The 26,404-nt window shown below is 39.6% G+C and overlaps 1 protein-coding gene across 3 annotated transcripts in view; it reads left to right on the top strand.

Annotated features, from left to right (window-relative positions):
* The window catches only part of LOC110536191 (ephrin-A4-like), a 124,089-nt gene that overhangs the window by 16,889 nt on the left and 80,796 nt on the right, over positions 1 to 26,404 (top strand). The window lies entirely within an intron of this gene.

Raw genomic sequence — 26,404 nt, 5'->3', positions numbered from 1 at the left:
AGGAGGTTGAGACGTGTGGTTATGTACTGTAGTCAGGAGGTTGAGACGTGTGGTTATGTGCTGTAGTCAGGAGGTTGTTGAGACGTGTGGTTATGTACTGTAGTCAGGAGGTTGTTGAGACGTGTGGTTATGTACTGTAGTCAGGAGGTTGTTGAGACGTGTGGTTATGTACTGTAGTCAGGTTGTTGAGACGTGTGGTTATGTACTGTAGTCAGGAGGTTGTTGAGACGTGTGGTTATGTACTGTAGTCAGGAGGTTGAGACGTGTGGTTATGTACTGTAGTCAGGTTGTTGAGACGTGTGGTTATGTAATGTAGTCAGGAGGTTGTTGAGACGTGTGGTTATGTACTGTAGTCAGGTTGTTGAGACGTGTGGTTATGTACTGTAGTCAGGAGGTTGTTGAGACGTGTGGTTATGTACTGTAGTCAGGAGGTTGTTGAGACGTGTGGTTATGTACTGTAGTCAGGTTGTTGAGACGTGTGGTTATGTACTGTAGTCAGGAGGTTGTTGAGACGTGTGGTTATGTACTGTAGTCAGGTTGTTGAGACGTGTGGTTATGTACTGTAGTCAGGAGGTTGAGACGTGTGGTTATGTACTGTAGTCAGGAGGTTGAGACGTGTGGTTATGTACTGTAGTCAGGTTGTTGAGACGTGTGGTTATGTACTGTAGTCAGGAGGTTGAGACGTGTGGTTATGTACTGTAGTCAGGTTGTTGAGACGTGTGGTTATGTACTGTAGTCAGGAGGTTGTTGAGACGTGTGGTTATGTACTGTAGTCAGGTTGTTGAGACGTGTGGTTGTGTACTGTAGTCAGGTTGTTGAGACGTATGGTTATGTACTGTAGTCAGGAGGTTGTTGAGACGTGTGGTTATGTACTGTAGTCAGGAGGTTGTTGAGACGTGTGGTTATGTACTGTAGTCAGGAGGTTGTTGAGACGTGTGGTTATGTAATGTAGTCAGGAGGTTGTTGAGACGTGTGGTTATGTACTGTAGTCAGGTTGTTGAGACGTGTGGTTATGTACTGTAGTCAGGAGGTTGTTGAGACGTGTGGTTATGTACTGTAGTCAGGTTGTTGAGACGTGTGGTTATGTACTGTAGTCAGGAGGTTGTTGAGACGTGTGGTTATGTACTGTATTCAGGAGGTTGTTGAGACGTGTGGTTATGTACTGTAGTCAGGAGGTTGTTGAGACGTGTGGTTATGTAATGTATTCAGGAGGTTGTTGAGACGTGTGGTTATGTACTGTAGTCAGGTTGTTGAGACGTGTGGTTATGTGCTGTAGTCAGGAGGTTGTTGAGACGTGTGGTTATGTACTGTAGTCAGGAGGTTGTTGAGACGTATGGTTATGTACTGTAGTCAGGTTGTTGAGACGTGTGGTTGTGTACTGTAGTCAGGAGGTTGTTGAGATGTGTGGTATGAATGTTATAGCTACTCCTGTATTTTACTGGATGGTTTTAACATATTAGTTGTAACCTGCTACAGTAATATTGTATCATCTCTCCCCCAGTAGTTTAGAAATGCCTCTCTGTAGTATCACAAGCTTCTTTCCTACCTCCCCTGAGAGATCAGGAAAACACACACACCAGCCCCCAGAGATGGTGAAAACAGTAGACCTGTGCCAGTGGAAGAGGGGTGGTGGAGATTGCGTTAGGAAGGATGGCAGAGAGAGGCAACAGATTTCAACTCCCCAACGGCAGGGCCTTCTCTAGGGATGGAGCGTGGGAGGGAGCGTGGGAAGAAAGGATGTCAGCAGGTATTACTATCACTGTCAGGAGGTAGTGTGAGGAGAGGACCCACACACACACATACATTCACCTGCCAATACACATACTCTGTGTGTGTGTGTGTGTGTGTGTGTGTATATATATGTATATGTGTGTATGTATATATATATATATATATATCTCACACACACTTTCATAGCAGCTGCTAGAAGCCTCTGAGGAGAGTCCGATGGGAATCCCACTCCATTCTGTGCGTGTCGATATAAAACACCTGTAAATGTTTATAGAACAAAATCTAGATGGAACGCTGTATCATGTACTTATTTAAACACTACTCCCACTTTTGACTTGGCTGAGTGGATATATAGTATGAGGTGTGTGTTTCTAATAATAACCAGCACCAGGTGAATTTCAGGTTTCTGTTTTCTGTTGTCCCTGTTATCTCTCCATTCCCCCCCACCCCTGTTATCTCTCCATTCCCCCCCACCCCTGTTATCTCTCCATTCCCCCCCACCCCTGTTATCTCTCCATTCCCCCCCACCCCTGTTATCTCTCCATTCCCCCCCACCCCTGTTCTCTCCATTCCCCCCACCCCTGTTCTCTCCATTCCCCCCACCCCTGTAACCTCTCCATTCCCCCCACCCCTGTAACCTCTCCATTCCCCCCACCCCTGTTATCTCTCCATTCCCCCCACCCCTGTTACCTCTCCATTCCCCCCCCACCCCTGTTACCTCTCCATTCCCCCCCACACACCTGTTACCTCTCCATTTCCCCCACCCCTGTTATCACTCCATTCCCCCCCACCCCTGTTATCACTCCATTCCCCCCCACCCCTGTTATCACTCCATTCCCCCCCACCCCTGTTATCTCTCCATTCCCCCCCACCACTGTTATCTCTCCATTCCCCCCCACCCCTGTTATCTCTCCATTCCCCCACCCCTGTTATCTCTCCATTCCCCCCACCCCTGTTATCTCTCCATTCCCCCCACCCCTGTTATCTCTCCATTCCCCCCACCCCTGTTACCTCTCCATTCCCCCCCCACCCCTGTTACCTCTCCATTCCCCCCCACACACCTGTTATCTCTCCATTCCCCCCCACACACCTGTTACCTCTCCATTCCCCCCACCCCTGTTATCTCTCCATTCCCCCCCACCCCTGTTATCACTCCATTCCCCCCACCCCTGTTACCTCTCCATTCCCCCCCACCCCTGTTACCTCTCCATTCCCCCCCACCCCTGTTACCTCTCCATTCCCCCCCACCCCTGTTACCTCTCCATTCCCCCCCACCCCTGTTATCTCTCCATTCCCCCACCCCTGTTCTCTCCATTCCCCCCACCCCTGTAACCTCTCCATTCCCCCCACCCCTGTTATCTCTCCATTCCCCCCACCCCTGTTACCTCTCCATTCCCCCCCCCCACCCCTGTTACCTCTCCATTCCCCCCCACCCCTGTTATCTCTCCATTCCCCCCCCACCCCTGTTACCTCTCCATTCCCCCCACACACCTGTTACCTCTCCATTCCCCCCACCCCTGTTATCTCGCCATTCCCCCCACCCCTGTTATCACTCCATTCCCCCCCACCCCTGTTATCACTCCATTCCCCCCCCACCCCTGTTACCTCTCCATTCCCCCCCACCCCTGTTATCACTCCATTCCCCCCCACCCCTGTTATCTCTCCATTCCCCCCACCACTGTTATCTCTCCATTCCCCCCCACCCCTGTTATCTCTCCATTCCCCCCCCACCCCTGTTATCTCTCCATTCCCCCCACCCCTGTTCTCTCCATTCCCCCCACCCCTGTAACCTCTCCATTCCCCCCACCCCTGTTATCTCTCCATTCCCCCCACCCCTGTAACCTCTCCATTCCCCCCACCCCTGTAATCTCTCCATTCCCCCCACCCCTGTTACCTCTCCATTCCCCCCCACCCCTGTTACCTCTCCATTCCCCCCCCCCACCCCTGTTACCTCTCCATTCCCCCCCACCCCTGTTACCTCTCCATTCCCCCCCACACACCTGTTACCTCTCCATTCCCCCCACCCCTGTTATCACTCCATTCCCCCCCACCCCTGTTATCACTCCATTCCCCCCACCCCTGTTATCACTCCATTCCCCCCCCACCCCTGTTATCACTCCATTCCCCCCACCCCTGTTATCACTCCATTCCCCCCACCCCTGTTATCACTCCATTCCCCCCACCCCTGTTATCACTCCATTCCCCCCCACCCCTGTTACCTCTCCATTCCCTCCACCTCTGTTATCACTCCATTTCCCCCACCCCTGTTATCACTCCATTCCCCCCCACCCCTGTTATCACTCCATTCCCCCCCACCCCTGTTATCACTCCATTCCCCCCCACCCCTGTTACCTCTCCATTCCCCCCCACCCCTGTTACCTCTCCATTCCCCCCCACCCCTGTTATCACTCCATTCCCCCCCCACCCCTGTTACCTCTCCATTCCCCCCCCACCCCTGTTATCACTCCATTCCCCCCACCCCTGTTACCTCTCCATTCCCCCCCACCCCTGTTACCTCTCCATTCCCCCCACCCCTGTTACCTCTCCATTCCCCCCACCCCTGTTACCTCTCCATTCCCCCCACCCCTGTTACCTCTCCATTCCCCCCACCCCTGTTATCTCTCCATTCCCTCCACCCTTGTTCATATCTCTCCATTTGTCCTTCTCGCCCCTTCTCTATTTGAAGGAAAAACTCAGTTTAACTCTCATTCCCAACAGATTTTTGAGAGGCTTCGTTTAAATGAGGAGCATGTCCTGCTGATATTGTCAGACTATTTTGTCATGCGGCCACAAAAATCTGGTTATTATTCCCAACATTAGAACAAACAGAGAAGTGGTTGTATTTTTCCAGTCACATTTTCCATCTCCATAGACTTACCCTCCTAGCAGCAGGACTCATGAATCTCATTGCACTTTCATTCAGGTGGAAATGGACGTATTGTAGCCTCTCTGCTTGTCCAAAGACTGTTGGGGGAAAACTCTGAGTTGTAATGGTCTGTGAGTTCCAAAAACGTGTGTGTGGGATGACTATTGACAAGTGCGTAGTCATTGAATCCGAACTGTAGAATACCTACTTTTTTTCGTTATGTATTTTGAGCATTTAGTTGGAGTGATATTTTAAAATATATATATATATATAAGTGTGTGTGTGTACATACTTAACCTTTTAAATAGGCAAGTCCGTTAAGAACAAATTCTTATTTACAATGACGGTCTAGGAACAGTGGGTTAACTGCCTGTTCAGGGGCAGAACGACAGATTCACCTTGTCAACTCAGGGATTCGATCCAACAACCTTTTGGTTACTGACCCAACGTTCTAACCACTAGGCTACCTGCTGCCCCGTGTTGATATGTTTATTTCATAACACCACTATTACAGAATCTGTATGTTCTGTACATAAAACATGTATAAAATAGGTATCCCAAAAAACAGACACCAGAATCTGGTAATTGTTGGTCATCTCCTCCTGTAGTGGCTGGCCATCTGTAATCCCACATGAATCAGTTCATCCCTGTCCTCTACTGCAGCATCATCCCTAGATGGGGTCTGACTCTACCAACACTCTACTGGTGTTGTCACCATACCAGATTTATGACTTTCATACCAGGTTTAGTATCATCATACTCCATACCCAAACGATAGTCCATACCCAAACGATAGTCCATACCCAAACGATAGTCCATACCCAAACGATAGTCCATACCCTAACGACAGTCCATACCCTAACGATAGTCCATACCCTAACGATAGTCCATACCCTAACGATAGTCCATACCCTAACGATAGTCCATACCCTAACGATAGTCCATACCCTAACGACAGTCCATACCCTAACGACAGTCCATACCCTAACGACAGTCCATACCCTAACGACAGTCCATACCCTAACGACAGTCCATACCCTAACGACAGTCCATACCCAAACGACAGTCCATACCCAAACGACAGTCCATACCCTAACGACAGTCCATACCCTAACGACAGTCCATACCCTAACGACAGTCCATACCCTAATGACAGTCCATACCCAAACGATACCCCGGCACCAAAAAAAATGCGTTTAGCTATAGTCACCTGTCTTTTTAAAAATGTGTTTTTTAACATTGAACAATATATTGATAACTGGTAGAACAATTAGACTGTCTTCTATTCTGTATTCAATTTCCTGCAAAAAATAAAGCACCATATAACATTTCAGAATAATACATATTTTCCTTATGCAAAATCATACCGGAGACTGAGCAGACAATCATTTACAATTACAGTTAAACTGTTTTAAAATGTGATTTGATACTTTGGGGTTAATTTGCTCAACCTATAATTCCGTATTTATTACAGCTAAGTCATTTAATGTATTAAATTCAAAACAACATAAAAAAACGTTTCGGTATACCGTGCATCACTATAGCCTACTCTATACTTTACCTCTATTCTACTGTATGTTTCTATTGTACTCTATTCTACCTCTACTATACTCTATTCTACCTGTACTATACTTTACCTCTACTATACTTTATTCTACCTATACTATACCCTATTCTACCTATACTATACTTTAGCTCTATTCTACCTCTACTATACTCTATTCTACCTCTGCTATACTTTACCTCTATTCTACCTCTACTATACTCTAGTCTACCTGTGCTATACTTTACCTCTATTCTACCTCTACTATACTCTATTCTACCTGTACTATACTTTACCTCTATTCTACCTCTACTCTGTTTCTATTGTACTCTATTCTACCTGTACTATACTTTACCTCTATTCTACCTCTACTATACTCTATTCTACCTGTGCTATACTTTACCTCTATTCTACTTCTACTATACTTTATTCTACCTGTACTATACTTTACCTCTATTCTACATGTGCTATACTTTACCACTATTCTACCTCTACTCTGTTTCTATTGTACTCTATTCTACCTGTGCTATACTTTAGCTATATTCTACCTGTACTATACTCTATTCTACCTGTACTAAACTTTACCTCTATTCTACATGTGCTATACTTTACCACTATTCTACCTCTACTATATTCTATTCTACCTGTACTATACTCTATTCTACCTCTACTCTAGTCTACCTCTACTATACTCTATTCTACCTGTGCTCTACTTTACCTCTATTCTACCTCTACTATACTCTATTCTACCTGTACTATACTTTACCTCTATTCTACATGTGCTATACTTTACCACTATTCTACCTCTACTATATTCTATTCTACCTGTACTATACTCTATTCTACCTCTACTCTAGTCTACCTCTACTATACTCTATTCTACCTGTGCTCTACTTTACCTCTATTCTACCTCTACTATACTCTATTCTACCTGTACTATACTTTACCTCTATTCTACATGTGCTATACTTTACCACTATTCTACCTCTACTATACTCTATTCTACCTGTGCTATACTCTATTCTACCTCTACTCTACTCTATTCTACCTCTACTATACTTTACCTCTATTCTACATGTGCTATACTTTACCACTATTCTACCTCTACTCTGTTTCTATTGTACTCTATTCTACCTGTACTATACTTTACCTCTATTCTACCTCTACTATACTCTATTCTACCTCTACTATACTCTATTCTACCTCTACTATACTCTATTCTACCTCTACTATACTCTATTCTACCTCTACTATACTCTATTCTACCTCTACTATACGTTAGCTCTATTCTACCTCTACTATACTCTATTCTACCTCTACTATACTTTAGCTCTATTCTACCTCTACTATACTTTAGCTCTATTCTACCTCTACTATACTCTATTCTACCTCTACTATACTTTACCTATATTCTACCTCTATTATACTCTATTCTACCTATACTATACTTTAGCTCTATTCTACCTCTACTATACTTTACCTCTATTCTACCTCTACTCTATTCTGCCTGTACTATATTTTACCTCTATTCTACCTCTACTATACTCTTTTCTACCTCTACTATACTTTACCTCAATTCTACCTCTACTATACTCTATTCTACCTCTACTATACTTTAGCTCTATTCTACCTCTACTATACTCTATTCTACCTCTACTATACTTTACCTATATTCTACCTCTACTATGCTATATTCTACCTCTATTATACTATATTCTACCTCTGCTATACTTTACCTCTATTCTACCTCTACTCTATTCTACCTCTACTATAATTTACATCTATTCTACCTCTACTCTACTCTATTCTACCTTTACTATACTTTACCTCTATTCTACCTCTACTATACTTTATTCTACCTCTACTATACTTTACCTCTATTCTACCTCTACTCTATTCTGCCTGTACTATACTTTACCTCTATTCTACCTCTACTATACTTTATTCTACCTCTACTATACTTTACCTCTATTCTACCTCTACTATACTATATTCTACCTCTACTATACTTTACCTCTATTCTACCTTTACTATACTCTATTCTACCTCTACTATACTTTACCTATACTCTATTCTACCTGTACTATACTTTACCTCTATTCTACCTCTACTCTATTCTACCTCTACTATACTCTATTCTACCTCTACTATACTCTATTCTACCTCTACTCTATTCTGCCTGTACTATATTTTACCTCTATTCTACCTCTACTATACTCTATTCTACCTCTACTATACTTTAGCTCTATTCTACCTCTACTATACTCTATTCTACCTCTACTATACTTTACCTCTATTCTACCTCTACTATACTCTATTCTACCTCTACTATACTTTACCTCTATTCTACCTTTACTATACTCTATTCTACCTCTACTATACTTTACCTATACTCTATTCTACCTCTACTATACTTTACCTCTATTCTACCTCTACTATACTCTATTCTACATCTACTATACTTTACCTCTATTCTACCTCTACTATACTCTATTCTACCTCTACTATACTTTAGCTCTATTCTACCTCTACTATACTTTAGCTCTATTCTACCTCTACTATACTCTATTCTACCTGTACTATACTTTACCTCTATTCTACCTCTACTCTGTTTCTATTGTACTCTATTCTACCTGTACTATACTTTACCTCTATTCTACCTCTACTATACTCTATTCTACCTGTGCTATACTTTACCTCTATTCTACCTCTACTATACTTTATTCTACCTGTACTATACTTTACCTCTATTCTACATGTGCTATACTTTACCACTATTCTACCTCTACTCTGTTTCTATTGTACTCTATTCTACCTGTGCTATACTTTAGCTATATTCTACCTGTACTATACTCTATTCTACCTGTACTAAACTTTACCTCTATTCTACATGTGCTATACTTTACCACTATTCTACCTCTACTATATTCTATTCTACCTGTGCTATACTCTATTCTACCTCTACTCTACTATATTCTACCTGTACTATACTTTACCTCTATTCTACCTCTACTATACTCTATTCTACCTCTACTATACTCTATTCTACCTCTACTATACTCTATTCTACCTCTACTATACTCTATTCTACCTGTACTATACTTTACCTCTACTATACTTTATTCTACCTATACTATACCCTATTCTACCTATACTATACTTTAGCTCTATTCTACCTCTACTATACTCTATTCTACCTCTGCTATACTTTACCTCTATTCTACCTCTACTATACTCTAGTCTACCTGTGCTATACTTTACCTCTATTCTACCTCTACTATACTCTATTCTACCTCTACGATACTTTACCTCTATTCTACCTCTACTCTATTCTACCTGTACTATACTTTACCTATATTCTACCTATACTATATTCTACCGGTACTATACTTTACCTCTATTCTACCTCTACTATACTCTATTCTACCTGTACTATACTTTACCTCTATTCTACCTCTACTCTGTTTCTATTGTACTATATTCTACCTGTACTATACTTTACCTCTATTCTACCTCTACTATACTCTATTCTACCTGTTCTATACTTTACCTCTATTCTACCTCTACTATACTTTATTCTACCTGTACTATACTTTACCTCTATTCTACATGTGCTATACTTTACCACTATTCTACCTCTACTATATTCTATTCTACCTGTACTATACTCTATTCTACCTCTACTCTAGTCTACCTCTACTATACTCTATTCTACCTGTGCTCTACTTTACCTTTATTCTACCTCTACTATACTCTATTCTACCTGTACTATACTTTACCTCTATTCTACATGTGCTATACTTTACCACTATTCTACCTCTACTATACTCTATTCTACCTGTGCTATACTCTATTCTACCTCTACTCTACTCTATTCTACCTGTACTATACTTTACCTCTATTCTACATGTGCTATACTTTACCACTATTCTACCTCTACTCTGTTTCTATTGTACTCTATTCTACCTGTACTATACTTTACCTCTATTCTACCTCTACTATACTCTATTATACCTCTACTATACTCTATTCTACCTCTACTATACTCTATTCTACCTCTACTATACTTTACCTCTATTCTACCTCTACTATACTCTATTCTACCTCTACTATACTTTAGCTCTATTCTACCTCTACTATACTTTAGCTCTATTCTACCTCTACTATACTCTATTCTACCTCTACTATACTCTATTCTACCTGTACTATTATTTACCTCTATTCTACATGTGCTATACTTTACCTCTATTCTACCTCTACTATACTCTATTCTACCTGTGCTATACTTTACCTCTATTCTACATGTGCTATACTTTTCCACTATTCTACCTCTACTCTGTTTCTATTGTACTCTATTCTACCTGTACTATACTTTACCTCTATTCTACCTCTACTATACTCTATTCTACCTCTACTATACTCTATTCTACCTCTACTATACTCTATTCTACCTCTACTATACTTTAGCTCTATTCTACCTCTACTATACTCTATTCTACCTCTACTATACTTTAGCTCTATTCTACCTCTACTATACTTTAGCTCTATTCTACCTCTACTATACTCTATTCTACCTCTACTATACTTTACCTATATTCTACCTCTATTATACTCTATTCTACCTATAATATACTTTAGCTCTATTCTACCTCTACTATACTTTACCTCTACTCTATTCTACCTGTACTATACTTTACCTCTATTCTACCTCTACTCTATTCTGCCTGTACTATATTTTACCTCTATTCTACCTCTACTATACTCTATTCTACCTCTACTATACTTTACCTCTATTCTACCTCTACTATACTCTATTCTACCTCTACTATACTTTAGCTCTATTCTACCTCTACTATACTTTAGCTCTATTCTACCTCTACTATACTCTATTCTACCTGTACTATACTTTACCTCTATTCTACCTCTACTATACTTTATTCTACCTGTACTATACTTTACCTCTATTCTACATGTGCTATACTTTACCACTATTCTACCTCTACTCTGTTTCTATTGTACTCTATTCTACCTGTACTATACTTTATTCTACCTCTACTATACTCTATTCTACCTGTGCTATACTTTACCTCTATTCTACCTCTACTATACTTTATTCTACCTGTACTATACTTTACCTCTATTCTACATGTGCTATCTTTACCACTATTCTACCTCTACTCTGTTTCTATTGTACTCTATTCTACCTGTGCTATACTTTAGCTATATTCTACCTGTACTATACTCTATTCTACCTGTACTAAACTTTACCTCTATTCTACATGTGCTATACTTTACCACTATTCTACCTCTACTATATTCTATTCTACCTGTGCTATACTCTATTCTACCTCTACTCTACTATATTCTACCTGTACTATACTTTACCTCTATTCTACCTCTACTATACTCTATTCTACCTCTACTATACTCTATTCTACCTCTACTATACTCTATTCTACCTCTACTATACTCTATTCTACCTGTACTATACTTTACCTCTACTATACTTTATTCTACCTATACTATACCCGATTCTACCTATACTATACTTTAGCTCTATTCTACCTCTACTATACTCTATTCTACCTCTGCTATACTTTACCTCTATTCTACCTCTACTATACTCTAGTCTACCTGTGCTATACTTTACCTCTATTCTACCTCTACTATACTCTATTCTACCTCTACTATACTTTACCTCTATTCTACCTCTACTCTATTCTACCTGTACTATACTTTACCTATATTCTACCTATACTATATTCTACCGGTACTATACTTTACCTCTATTCTACCTCTACTATACTCTATTCTACCTGTACTATACTTTACCTCTATTCTACCTCTACTCTGTTTCTATTGTACTATATTCTACCTGTACTATACTTTACCTCTATTCTACCTCTACTATACTCTATTCTACCTGTTCTATACTTTACCTCTATTCTACCTCTACTATACTCTATTCTACCTCTACTATACTTTACCTCTATTCTACATGTGCTATACTTTACCTCTATTCTACCTGTACTAAACTTTACCTCTATTCTACATGTGCTATACTTTACCACTATTCTACCTCTACTATATTCTATTCTACCTGTACTATACTCTATTCTACCTCTACTCTAGTCTACCTCTACTATACTCTATTCTACCTGTGCTCTACTTTACCTCTATTCTACCTCTACTATACTCTATTCTACCTGTACTATACTTTACCTCTATTCTACATGTGCTATACTTTACCACTATTCTACCTCTACTATACTCTATTCTACCTGTGCTATACTCTATTCTACCTCTACTCTACTCTATTCTACCTGTACTATACTTTACCTCTATTCTACATGTGCTATACTTTACCACTATTCTACCTCTACTCTGTTTCTATTGTACTCTATTCTACCTGTACTATACTTTACCTCTATTCTACCTCTACTATACTCTATTCTACCTCTACTATACTCTATTCTACCTCTACTATACTCTATTCTACCTCTACTATACTTTACCTCTATTCTACCTCTACTATACTCTATTCTACCTCTACTATACTTTAGCTCTATTCTACCTCTACTATACTTTAGCTCTATTCTACCTCTACTATACTCTATTCTACCTCTACTATACTCTATTCTACCTGTACTATACTTTACCTCTATTCTACATGTGCTATACTTTACCTCTATTCTACCTCTACTATACTTTAGCTCTATTCTACCTCTACTATACTTTAGCTCTATTCTACCTCTACTATACTCTATTCTACCTCTACTATACTCTATTCTACCTGTGCTATACTTTACCTCTATTCTACATGTGCTATACTTTACCACTATTCTACCTCTACTCTGTTTCTATTGTACTCTATTCTACCTGTACTATACTTTACCTCTATTCTACCTCTACTATACTCTATTCTACCTCTACTATACTCTATTCTACCTCTACTATACTCTATTCTACCTCTACTATACTCTATTCTACCTCTACTATACTTTAGCTCTATTCTACCTCTACTATACTTTAGCTCTATTCTACCTCTACTATACTCTATTCTACCTCTACTATACTTTACCTATATTCTACCTCTATTATACTCTATTCTACCTATACTATACTTTAGCTCTATTCTACCTCTACTATACTTTACCTCTACTCTATTCTACCTGTACTATACTTTACCTCTATTCTACCTCTACTCTATTCTGCCTGTACTATATTTTACCTCTATTCTACCTCTACTATACTCTATTCTACCTCTACTATACTTTAGCTCTATTCTACCTCTACTATACTTTAGCTCTATTCTACCTCTACTATACTCTATTCTACCTCTACTATACTTTACCTATATTCTACCTCTATTATACTCTATTCTACCTATAATATACTTTAGCTCTATTCTACCTCTACTATACTTTACCTCTACTCTATTCTACCTGTACTATACTTTACCTCTATTCTACCTCTACTCTATTCTGCCTGTACTATATTTTACCTCTATTCTACCTCTACTATACTCTATTCTACCTCTACTATACTTTACCTCTATTCTACCTCTACTATACTCTATTCTACCTCTACTATACTTTAGCTCTATTCTACCTCTACTATACTTTAGCTCTATTCTACCTCTACTATACTCTATTCTACCTGTACTATACTTTACCTCTATTCTACCTCTACTATACTTTATTCTACCTGTACTATACTTTACCTCTATTCTACATGTGCTATACTTTACCACTATTCTACCTCTACTCTGTTTCTATTGTACTCTATTCTACCTGTACTATACTTTATTCTACCTCTACTATACTCTATTCTACCTGTGCTATACTTTACCTCTATTCTACCTCTACTATACTTTATTCTACCTGTACTATACTTTACCTCTATTCTACATGTGCTATCTTTACCACTATTCTACCTCTACTCTGTTTCTATTGTACTCTATTCTACCTGTGCTATACTTTAGCTATATTCTACCTGTACTATACTCTATTCTACCTGTACTAAACTTTACCTCTATTCTACATGTGCTATACTTTACCACTATTCTACCTCTACTATATTCTATTCTACCTGTACTATACTCTATTCTACCTCTACTCTAGTCTACCTCTACTATACTCTATTCTACCTGTGCTCTACTTTACCTCTATTCTACCTCTACTATACTCTATTCTACCTGTACTATACTTTACCTCTATTCTACATGTGCTATACTTTACCACTATTCTACCTCTACTATATTCTATTCTACCTGTACTATACTCTATTCTACCTCTACTCTAGTCTACCTCTACTATACTCTATTCTACCTCTACTATACTTTACCTCTATTCTACCTCTACTCTATTCTACCTGTACTATACTTTACCTATATTCTACCTATACTATATTCTACCGGTACTATACTTTACCTCTATTCTACCTCTACTATACTCTATTCTACCTGTACTATACTTTACCTCTATTCTACCTCTACTCTGTTTCTATTGTACTATATTCTACCTGTACTATACTTTACCTCTATTCTACCTCTACTATACTCTATTCTACCTGTTCTATACTTTACCTCTATTCTACCTCTACTATACTCTATTCTACCTGTACTATACTTTACCTCTATTCTACATGTGCTATACTTTACCTCTATTCTACCTGTACTAAACTTTACCTCTATTCTACATGTGCTATACTTTACCACTATTCTACCTCTACTATATTCTATTCTACCTGTACTATACTCTATTCTACCTCTACTCTAGTCTACCTCTACTATACTCTATTCTACCTGTGCTCTACTTTACCTCTATTCTACCTCTACTATACTCTATTCTACCTGTACTATACTTTACCTCTATTCTACATGTGCTATACTTTACCACTATTCTACCTCTACTATACTCTATTCTACCTGTGCTATACTCTATTCTACCTCTACTCTACTCTATTCTACCTGTACTATACTTTACCTCTATTCTACATGTGCTATACTTTACCACTATTCTACCTCTACTCTGTTTCTATTGTACTCTATTCTACCTGTACTATACTTTACCTCTATTCTACCTCTACTATACTCTATTCTACCTCTACTATACTCTATTCTACCTCTACTATACTCTATTCTACCTCTACTATACTTTACCTCTATTCTACCTCTACTATACTCTATTCTACCTCTACTATACTTTAGCTCTATTCTACCTCTACTATACTTTAGCTCTATTCTACCTCTACTATACTCTATTCTACCTCTACTATACTCTATTCTACCTGTACTATACTTTACCTCTATTCTACATGTGCTATACTTTACCTCTATTCTACCTCTACTATACTTTAGCTCTATTCTACCTATACTATACTTTAGCTCTATTCTACCTCTACTATACTCTATTCTACCTCTACTATACTCTATTCTACCTGTGCTATACTTTACCTCTATTCTACATGTGCTATACTTTACCACTATTCTACCTCTACTCTGTTTCTATTGTACTCTATTCTACCTGTACTATACTTTACCTCTATTCTACCTCTACTATACTCTATTCTACCTCTACTATACTCTATTCTACCTCTACTATACTCTATTCTACCTCTACTATACTCTATTCTACCTCTACTATACTTTAGCTCTATTCTACCTCTACTATACTTTAGCTCTATTCTACCTCTACTATACTCTATTCTACCTCTACTATACTTTACCTATATTCTACCTCTATTATACTCTATTCTACCTATACTATACTTTAGCTCTATTCTACCTCTACTATACTTTACCTCTACTCTATTCTACCTGTACTATACTTTACCTCTATTCTACCTCTACTCTATTCTGCCTGTACTATATTTTACCTCTATTCTACCTCTACTATACTCTATTCTACCTCTACTATACTTTACCTCTATTCTACCTCTACTATACTCTATTCTACCTCTACTATACTTTAGCTCTATTCTACCTCTACTATACTTTAGCTCTATTCTACCTCTACTATACTCTATTCTACCTCTGCTATACTTTACCTCTATTCTACCTCTACTCTATTCTACCTCTACTATAATTTACATCTATTCTACCTCTACTCTACTCTATTCTACCTTTACTATACTTTACCTCTATTCTACCTCTACTATACTTTATTCTACCTCTACTATACTTTACCTCTATTCTACCTCTACTCTATTCTGCCTGTACTATATTTTACCTCTATTCTACCTCTACTATACTCTATTCTACCTCTACTATACTTTACCTCTATTCTACCTCTACTATACTCTATTCTACCTGTACTATACTTTACCTCTACTATACTTTATTCTACCTATACTATACCCTATTCTACCTATACTATACTTTAGCTCTATTCTACCTCTACTATACTATATTCTACCTCTACTATACTTTACCTCTATTCTACCTTTACTATACTCTATTCTACCTCTACTATACTTTACCTATACTCTATTCTACCTGTACTATACTTTACCTCTATTCTACCTCTACTCTATTCTACCTGTACTATACTTTGCCTCTACTCTACCTCTACTCTATTCTGCCTGTACTATATTTTACCTCTATTCTACCTCTACTATACTCTATTCTACCTCTACTATACTCTATTCTACCTCTACTATACTTTACCTCTATTCTACCTCTACTATACTCTATTCTACCTCTACTATACTTTACCTCTATTCTACCTTTACTATACTCTATTCTACCTCTACTATACTTTACCTATACTCTATTCTACCTCTACTATACTTTACCTTTATTCTACCTCTACTATACTCTATTCTACCTCTACTATACTTTACCTCTATTCTACCTCTACTATACTCTATTCTACCTCTACTATACTTTAGCTCTATTCTACCTCTACTATACTTTAGCTCTATTCTACCTCTACTATACTCTATTCTACCTGTACTATACTTTACCTCTATTCTACCTCTACTCTGTTTCTATTGTACTCTATTCTACCTGTACTATACTTTACCTCTATTCTACCTCTACTATACTCTATTCTACCTCTACTATACTTTACCTCTATTCTACCTCTACTATACTCTATTCTACCTCTACTATACTTTAGCTCTATTCTACCTCTACTATACTTTACCTCTATTCTACCTCTACTATACTCTATTCTACCTGTGCTATACTTTACCTCTATTCTACCTCTACTATACTTTATTCTACCTGTACTATACTTTACCTCTATTCTACATGTGCTATACTTTACCTTTATTCTACCTCTACTATACTCTATTCTACCTCTACTATACTTTACCTCTATTCTACCTCTACTATACTCTATTCTACCTCTACTATACTTTAGCTCTATTCTACCTCTACTATACTTTACCTCTATTCTACCTCTACTATACTCTATTCTACCTGTGCTATACTTTACCTCTATTCTACCTCTACTATACTTTATTCTACCTGTACTATACTTTACCTCTATTCTACATGTGCTATACTTTACCACTATTCTACCTCTACTCTGTTTATATTGTACTCTATTCTACCTGTGCTATACTTTAGCTATATTCTACCTGTACTATACTCTATTCTACCTGTACTAAACCCTACCTCTATTCTACATGTGCTATACTTTACCACTATTCTACCTCTACTCTGTTTATATTGTACTCTATTCTACCTCTACTATACTTTACCACTATTCTACCTCTACTATATTCTATTCTACCTGTACTATACTCTAGTCTACCTCTACTATACTCTATTCTACCTGTGCTCTACTTTACCTCTACTATACTTTATTCTACCTGTACTATACTTTACCTCTATTCTACATGTGCTATACTTTACCACTATTCTACCTCTACTCTGTTTCTATTGTACTCTATTCTACCTGTGCTATACTTTAGCTATATTCTACCTGTACTATACTCTATTCTACCTGTACTAAACTTTACCTCTATTCTACATGTGCTATACTTTACCACTATTCTACCTCTACTATATTCTATTCTACCTGTACTATACTCTATTCTACCTCTACTCTAGTCTACCTCTACTATACTCTATTCTACCTGTGCTCTACTTTACCTCTATTCTACCTCTACTATACTCTATTCTACCTGTACTATACTTTACCTCTATTCTACATGTGCTATACTTTACCACTATTCTACCTCTACTATACTCTATTTTACCTCTACTCTACTCTATTCTACCTGTACTATACTCTACCTCTATTCTACATCTACTATACTTTAGCTCTATTCTACCTCTACTATACTCTATTCTACCTCTACTATACTCTATTCTACCTCTACTATACTTTAGCTCTATTCTACCTCTACAATACTTTACCTCTACTCTATTCTACCTGTACTATACTTTACCTCTATTCTACCTCTACTCTATTCTGCCTGTACTATATTTTACCTCTATTCTACCTCTACTGTACTCTATTCTACCTCTACTATACTTTAGCTCTATTCTACCTCTACTATACTTGAGCTCTATTCTACCTCTACTATACTCTATTCTACCTCTACTATACTTTACCTATATTCTACCTCTACTATGCTATATTCTACCTCTATTATACTCTATTCTACCTCTGCTATACTTTACCTCTATTCTACCTCTACTCTATTCTACCTCTACTATAATTTACATCTATTCTACCTCTACTCTATTCTACCTTTACTATACTTTACCTCTATTCTACCTCTACTATACTTTATTCTACCTCTACTATACTTTACCTCTATTCTACCTCTACTCTATTCTGCCTGTACTATATTTTACCTCTATTCTACCTCTACTATACTTTACCTCTATTCTACCTCTACTATACTCTATTCTACCTCTACTATACTTTAGCTCTATTCTACCTCTACTATACTTTACCTCTATTCTACCTTTACTATACTCTATTCTACCTCTACTATACTTTACCTATACTCTATTCTACCTGTACTATACTTTACCTCTATTCTACCTCTACTCTATTCTGCCTGTACTATATTTTACCTCTATTCTACCTCTACTATACTTTACCTCTATTCTACCTCTACTATACTTCTATTCTACCTCTACTGTGCTCTATTCTACCTCTACTATGCTCTATTCTACCTCTACTATACTTTACCTCTGTTCTACCTCTACTATACTCTATTCTACCGCTACTATACTCTATTCTACCTGTGCTATACTTTACCTCTATTCTACCTGTACTATACTTTACCTCTATTCTACCTGTGCTATACTTTACCTCTATTCTACCTGTACTATACTTTACCTCTATACTACTATACTCTGTTTCTATTGTACTCTATTCTACCTGTACTATACTTTGCCTCTATTCTACCTCTACTATACTCTACTTTATCCCTTCTTCTCTACTCCTCTCTCTCGTCTACTTGTCTCCCATATTTCTCTTTTAGTTCTTGGACCGACTCTTTTCTCTGTATACATCATTGAGGTCGCTCTTGCTGCTGGTGAGTCTCTGATCCACCTCTATGCAGACGACACCATTCTGTATACTTCTGGCCCTTTGGACACTGCGTTAACAACCCTCCAGACGAGCTTCAATGCCATACAACTCTCCTTCCGTGGCCTCCAATTGCTCTTAAATACAAGTAAAACTAAATGCATGCTCTTCAACCGATCGCTACCTGCACCTACCCGCCTGTCCAACATCACTACTCTGGACGGCTCTGACTTAGAATACGTGGACAACTACAAATACTTAGGTGTCTGGTTAGACTGTAAACTCTCCTTCCAGACCCATATCAAACATCTCCAATCCAAAGTAAAATCTATAATTGGCTTCCTATCTCGCAACAAAGCATCCTTCACTCATGCTGCCAAACATACCCTTGTAAAACTGACCATCCTACCAATCCTCGACTTTGGCGATGTCATTTACAAAATAGCCTCCAATACCCTACTCAACAAATTGGATGCAGTCTATCACAGTGCAATCCGTTTTGTCACCAAAGCCCCATATACTACCCACCATTGCGACCTGTACGCTCTCGTTGGCTGGCCCTCGCTTCATACTCGTCGCCACACCCACTGGCTCCATGTCATCTACAAGACCTACAAGACCCTGCTTTGCACCTTCTTCCACTGCAAATCTACCATTCCAGTGTTTTACTTGCTATATTGTATTTACTTTGCCACCATGGCCATTTTTTGCCATCTCACCTCATTTGCTCACATTGTATATAGACTTGTTTATACTGTATTATTGACTATGTTTGTTTTACTCCATGTGTAACTCTGTGTCGTTGTATCTGTCGAACTGCTTTGCTTTATCTTGGCCAGGTCGCAATTGTAAATGAGAACTTGTTCTCAACTTGCCTACCTGGTTAAATAAAGGTTAAATAAGTAAATAAAAATCTCTACACATTTATTTCTTTATTTTTGTTCACCATTTTTAAAGGCAATAGGAAAAGAATATAGAATGTATAGACGTTTTATTTTACAGGGATGAGGAGACTTGGAATAAATATGTTTTAGCGGTTGAGTTTCTAATCAATTAATCTGTTTTATTATGTAGGAAAAATGTATTTACAGAAGTCAAAAGGTTATTGACAGAATTCAGACAGTTGCCAGGACTACGGTGCTTTGAATGGAGTGTGAAAACTGACCAGTTAGCTTCATGTCCTTTGTTCATCAACTTTTTGACCTCCTGTCTTGAACCGAAATCTTTACATTCTAGCCATCTGTACATCAACAGTGAGCCATAAGCTCACCTCAAGCAGTGACTTAGATAGATGTCTACATTATTGGGTTAGGTTAGGCTTACTAAAGATTAGTCTTAGCCTAGTAGTAAGAGGTGGAGATTGAGCCAAGGCATTAAGAAAATGGAAGGAAGCATTTGCCTTTGACTGACATGGTTTAAATATTTATAACCCACTAGGACGTTTTAGTATTACCTTTACTAGTGTGTCTCTTCTAACACATTGCGTCGCCGTGGCAACTTCCCTGTCAAGGGAGGGGGGGGGGGGGGGGGGGGGTGCGTGCGTGCATGCATGCATGCATGGGTGAATGTGCATGCAGTGTGTGTCTGAAGAGACGGGGTGGGGAGAGCTTTGGGGTCCTGTGCGTGACTAGAGCAGGACAAAGCTGGCAGCCCGGGGGGGAAATGGGGGAGGGGGGGACATTTCATCCTGCCGACAGATCCACTAGATATGAACATGACCCAATCGGACGGAGAAAGATGGGGGGGGGGGGGGGGGGGGGGGGGTTCGTGGACAGGCTGTGACAGAGAGGGAGTGGGTTAGTGTGTGAGAGAAAGAGGGAGGAGGAGAGAGAGCGAGGGAGAGAGCTGGTTAGTGTAGGATAGTGAGATGGGGCAGTTTAGTCCCCTGGGATTCCTAGGCGGTGACCGTGAAAGTACTTAGATAAACAGGGAAAGGGAGGGAGGGAGATGGACAGAGGTGGGGAGGAGGGAGGGAGAGTGGTGGAGAAATGATGACAGGGGGAGGAAATGAGACCTGCTGAAGATGGAGTGAAGGAAAGAGAGGAAAAGAAGGTAAACAAGTCCAGAACTTTTAAATGAGCTCACTGAGAGGGACTGGAATGGGCCGGCTCATAGTGATGGGGGGACAAAATCCATGGAGTTACATATCCTGATATATCGTATCATTATAATATCACAATATTATTTTTGCTTTAGTTGGCTGTACCAACACTAAAACTCTTCTTTTTAAATACGGAGTCAATTTGTTTTCAGTGCCTTTATTTCCCTGACTGATGAAAACTGGCTTTCTCATGGCTTCCTCTTGTCCATCTGTATCAGAAATATGTTTAGAACATCAAATCTAAATAAAATCACAGTATCGAATCACAATGCACATACAGTAGAATCATGAGAATCACAATACACACAGTAGAATCATGAGAATCACAATACATACAGTAGAATCATGAGAATCACAATACACACAGTAGAATCATGAGAATCACAATACACACAGTAGAATCATGAGAATCACAATACATACAGTAGAATCATGAGAATCACAATACACATACAGTAGAATCATGAGAATCACAATGCACACAGTAGAATCATGAGAATCACAATACACATACAGTAGAATCATGAGAATCACAATGCACATACAGTAGAATCATGAGAATCACAATGCACATACAGTAGAATCATGAGAATCACAATGCACATACAGTAGAATCATGAGAATCACAATGCACATACAGTAGAATCATGAGAATCACAATGCACATACAGTAGAATCATGAGAATCACAATGCACACAGTAGAATCATGAGAATCACAATGCACATACAGTAGAATCATGAGAATCACAATGCACATACAGTAGAATCATGAGAATCACAATGCACATACAGTAGAATCATGAGAATCACAATGCACATACAGTAGAATCATAAGAATCACAATGCACATACAGTAGAATCATGAGAATCACAATGCACATACAGTAGAATCATGAGAATCACAATGCACATACAGTAGAATCATGAGAATCACAATGCACATACAGTAGAATCATGAGAATCACAATGCACATACAGTAGAATCATGAGAATCACAATGCACATACAGTAGAATCATGAGAATCACAATGCACATACAGTAGAATCATGAGAATCACAATGCACATACAGTAGAATCATGAGAATCACAATGCACATACAGTAGAATCATGAGAATCACAATACATACAGTAGAATCATGAGAATCACAATGCACACAGTAGAATCATGAGAATCACAATGCACATACAGTAGAATCATGAGAATCACAATGCACACAGTAGAATCATGAGAATCACAATGCACATACAGTAGAATCATGAGAATCACAATGCACACAGTAGAATCATGAGAATCACAATACATACAGTAGAATCATGAGAATCACAATGCACATACAGTAGAATCATGAGAATCACAATACACAACGTATCGGCACGTAAGACATGCCTCGAGGTCTCTTCAGTCCCCAAGTCCAGAATAGACTATGGAAGGCACAGTACTACATAGAGCCATGACTACATGGAACTCTATTCCACATCAAGTAACTTTTTAAAATGGTATAAACTGCCTTAGTTTTGCTGGACCCCATGAAGTGTAGCTGCTGCCTTGGCAGGAACTAATGGGGATCCATAATTACAAAATAAGTATTGGGATAATATTGTATTGTGAGGTCCCTGGCAATTCCCTGCCCTGTCGACTCACTCTCATTGTTCACACATTCATTCCTTCCTTGCCTTCTTCCCTCCTCTCCTTCTTCCTTCCTTCCCTCCTCTCTCCTTCTTCCTTCCTTCCCTCCTCTCTCCTTCTTCCCTCCTTCCTCTCTCCTTCCTCTCTCCTTCTTCCTTCCTTCCCTCCTCTCTCCTTCTTCCTTCCTTCCCTCTCTCCTTCTTCCCTCCTTCCTCTCTCCTTCCTCCTCTCCCTCTCTCCACTTAAATAATTCAGACCGGTCCGCTGTGCTGGGGCAGGATCCTAGTTGTCTAAACGAGAGTGTGTGTGTTCTAAACGAGGGCTCACAACCCCAGAGCCCAGTCCTGCTGTCCTCTCCTCTGTTCCTCCACTAACAACCACAGAGGCGTCAGCGAGAGGGATGAGGAAAGGAGAGGGGGAGAGAAAGACAGAACACCTGGTCCACGTATATCAACCTCTGAGCAGTGTTAGTACTCACACTGACCTTCACGTCAGAACGAGAGGAAAGAAAGAGTGCATACCATCAGAAGACTGACCCAGTTAGTAAATGATGGCTTCTCCATGCCAGAGCTGATTTATTGGTGTACACTATTTGCTTAGTGCGTGCCCTTTTCACCAAGCTGAAGTTTGCGTTGTGTGTGTGTGTTTAGGCCCGTATCTCCCTCTGTCCTCCTTAACCTACTTTTTACAGGTGGTCTTTTCTGAGACCATCACACACAGTCTAGACTACATACAAAGTCTAGGGTATGGAGAGTACCAAAGAATGGGATTTTGTGACTAAAAAGCAGGGTGGACTATCCATTTAAAAGCGCGTCTCGGCAGAAGTGTGTGTGTGTGTGTGTGTATACATACACACAGTACCAGTTAAAAGTTTGGACGCCTATTTATTCAAGAGTTTTCCTTTATTTTGACTATTTTCTACATTGTACAATAATAACACATCACTGTTATTTAAGCTCCGTTTAGAGACCTAGAGAGCACTCATTACTCTGAGGTTTGGAGGAGGGATGGAGGAATGGGTGGGGCAGAGGAATCAGACTTGAATCCCAGCCTTGGATTGATTGTTTCCTAGGCAACAGTACGGCTGACCTTATTTTACCCCTACATGCCCTCGCCGTGCACACACACTCCACTTACTCTGCTCACATACACACTCCTCTACTGCTTCTGATGGGCTTGACAGAATGGATTACACTTCTTGTGTCTGAAAGCTTGAAGCTACAGTATGTGTGACTTTGTCCATGTATTTGTCCAGGGTGTTTGTGACTTTGTGCATGTATTTGTCCAGGGTGTGTGTGACTTTGCATGTATTTGTCCAGGGTGTTTGTGACTTTGTGCATGTATTTGTCCAGGGTGTGTGTGACTTTGTGCATGTATTTGTCCAGGGTGTGTGTGACTTTGCATGTATTTGTCCAGGGTGTGTGTGTATTTCTGCTTGTGTGTGTTTTTTGTATTCCTTTCTGGAAAAAGATTCTAAGTGGAACAGGAAGAACCCATTTCCCAAAGCTAGAGCTGGAGTCCTATTGGACTAGTTCTGTTGAAGGCCTGTCTCTTTGACGATTGGCCCTGTTCTCCTCAGCTGTGTGGTCCTCCTGTTTCCTGCTACTGCTGCTTACTCCCTCCGAACACACACACACACACACACACACACACACACACACACACACACACACACACACACACACACAACGCTCAGGCCCTAACAGGCATAAAATATTCCCCCAGAGTGTGTGTATTCCCCCAGAGTATGTGTATCCACTCCATTGAGAGATACGGGGAGTAGAGCCATCTGAGGCTGCAGGTAATTTAACGGATCATGCTGTGGGAGAAACACAAAGCTGAATAGAGTGTTAGACACCGACAGGAGGATCCCTATGTTTAGCAGCAGTGCGGGGCGGCAGGACGGGCGGGGGGTTCAAGATGCACTTCCTGTTATCCCTGTAGGAAGTGTGGGAAGTACAACACACACACCGGATGAAGGAGAGATGAATTACAGCACACGGAGACACAAAGGGAAGAGATCACAACAAGGTCTTCCACTAATGTCCCATTTACTCTACTGCTTTGTAAACAACAGGTGTCGACTAACAGTGAAATGTTTACCTACTGGTCCCTTTCCAACAACGCAGAGTTAAAGATACACAGTGGAATTGAGGGGGGGGGGGACTGGGGGGAGATTGTAGAAGGCAGCTGGGTAGGATAGGGAGGATGGTGGGGGGGTCCCAGATGTCCTGGGGGGTTTAAGTCTGTATGTACGTGTGGAGGAGACAGAGAGAGGACAGAGGTCTAAGCAGACAACATGCATGTCTGAGCTGCTTAGGCCACACTTTGTCTGTAATGAGGAAACCGAGACTAAATTAGTTAATTTTACCTTTTATTTAACTAGGCAAGTCAGTTGAGAACAAATTCTTATTTACAATGATGGCCTAGGAACAGTGGGACTGCCTGTTCAGGGGCAGTTCAGGGGCAGAACGACATATTTGTACCTTGTCAAATCGGGGGTTTGAACTTGCAACCTTCCGGTTACTAGTCCAACGCTCTAACTACTAGGCTACCCTGCCGCCCCATTAATGCTGGATAAAGGAGTGAATGTGAGACAGTATAGAATAATATGAGATTCAACGTGGAGGGGAGGAGGCGTTAGTACTGTGCCATGTATCCAATTAATTCCAATGTATGTTTTTGCGTGATATTCCAAATGCCTGTATCGCAAGAATCACGTGTTTTTAAGTTTGTCTGCTTGGCCTAATTTTTATTTTTTGTATTTCACCTTTATTTAACCAGGTAGGCTAGTTGAGAACAAGTTCTCATTTACAACTGCGACCTGGACAAGATAAAGCATATCAGTGTGAACAGACAGCAACACAGAGTTACACATGGGGTAAACAAACAAGTCAATAACACAGTAGAATTTCTTTTTACATAAAAAAAAAAGTCTATATACATTGTGTGCAAAAGGCATGAGGAGGTAGGCGAATAATTACAATTTAGCAGATTAACACAAGTGATAAATGATCAGATGGTCATGTGC

The sequence above is a fragment of the Oncorhynchus mykiss genome, chromosome 2, assembly GCF_013265735.2.
Source record: "Oncorhynchus mykiss isolate Arlee chromosome 2, USDA_OmykA_1.1, whole genome shotgun sequence".
Lineage (NCBI taxonomy): Eukaryota > Metazoa > Chordata > Actinopteri > Salmoniformes > Salmonidae > Oncorhynchus > Oncorhynchus mykiss.
Note: the sequence above shows the minus strand (reverse complement) of the source record. Positions and strands in the feature narration are given on the sequence as shown.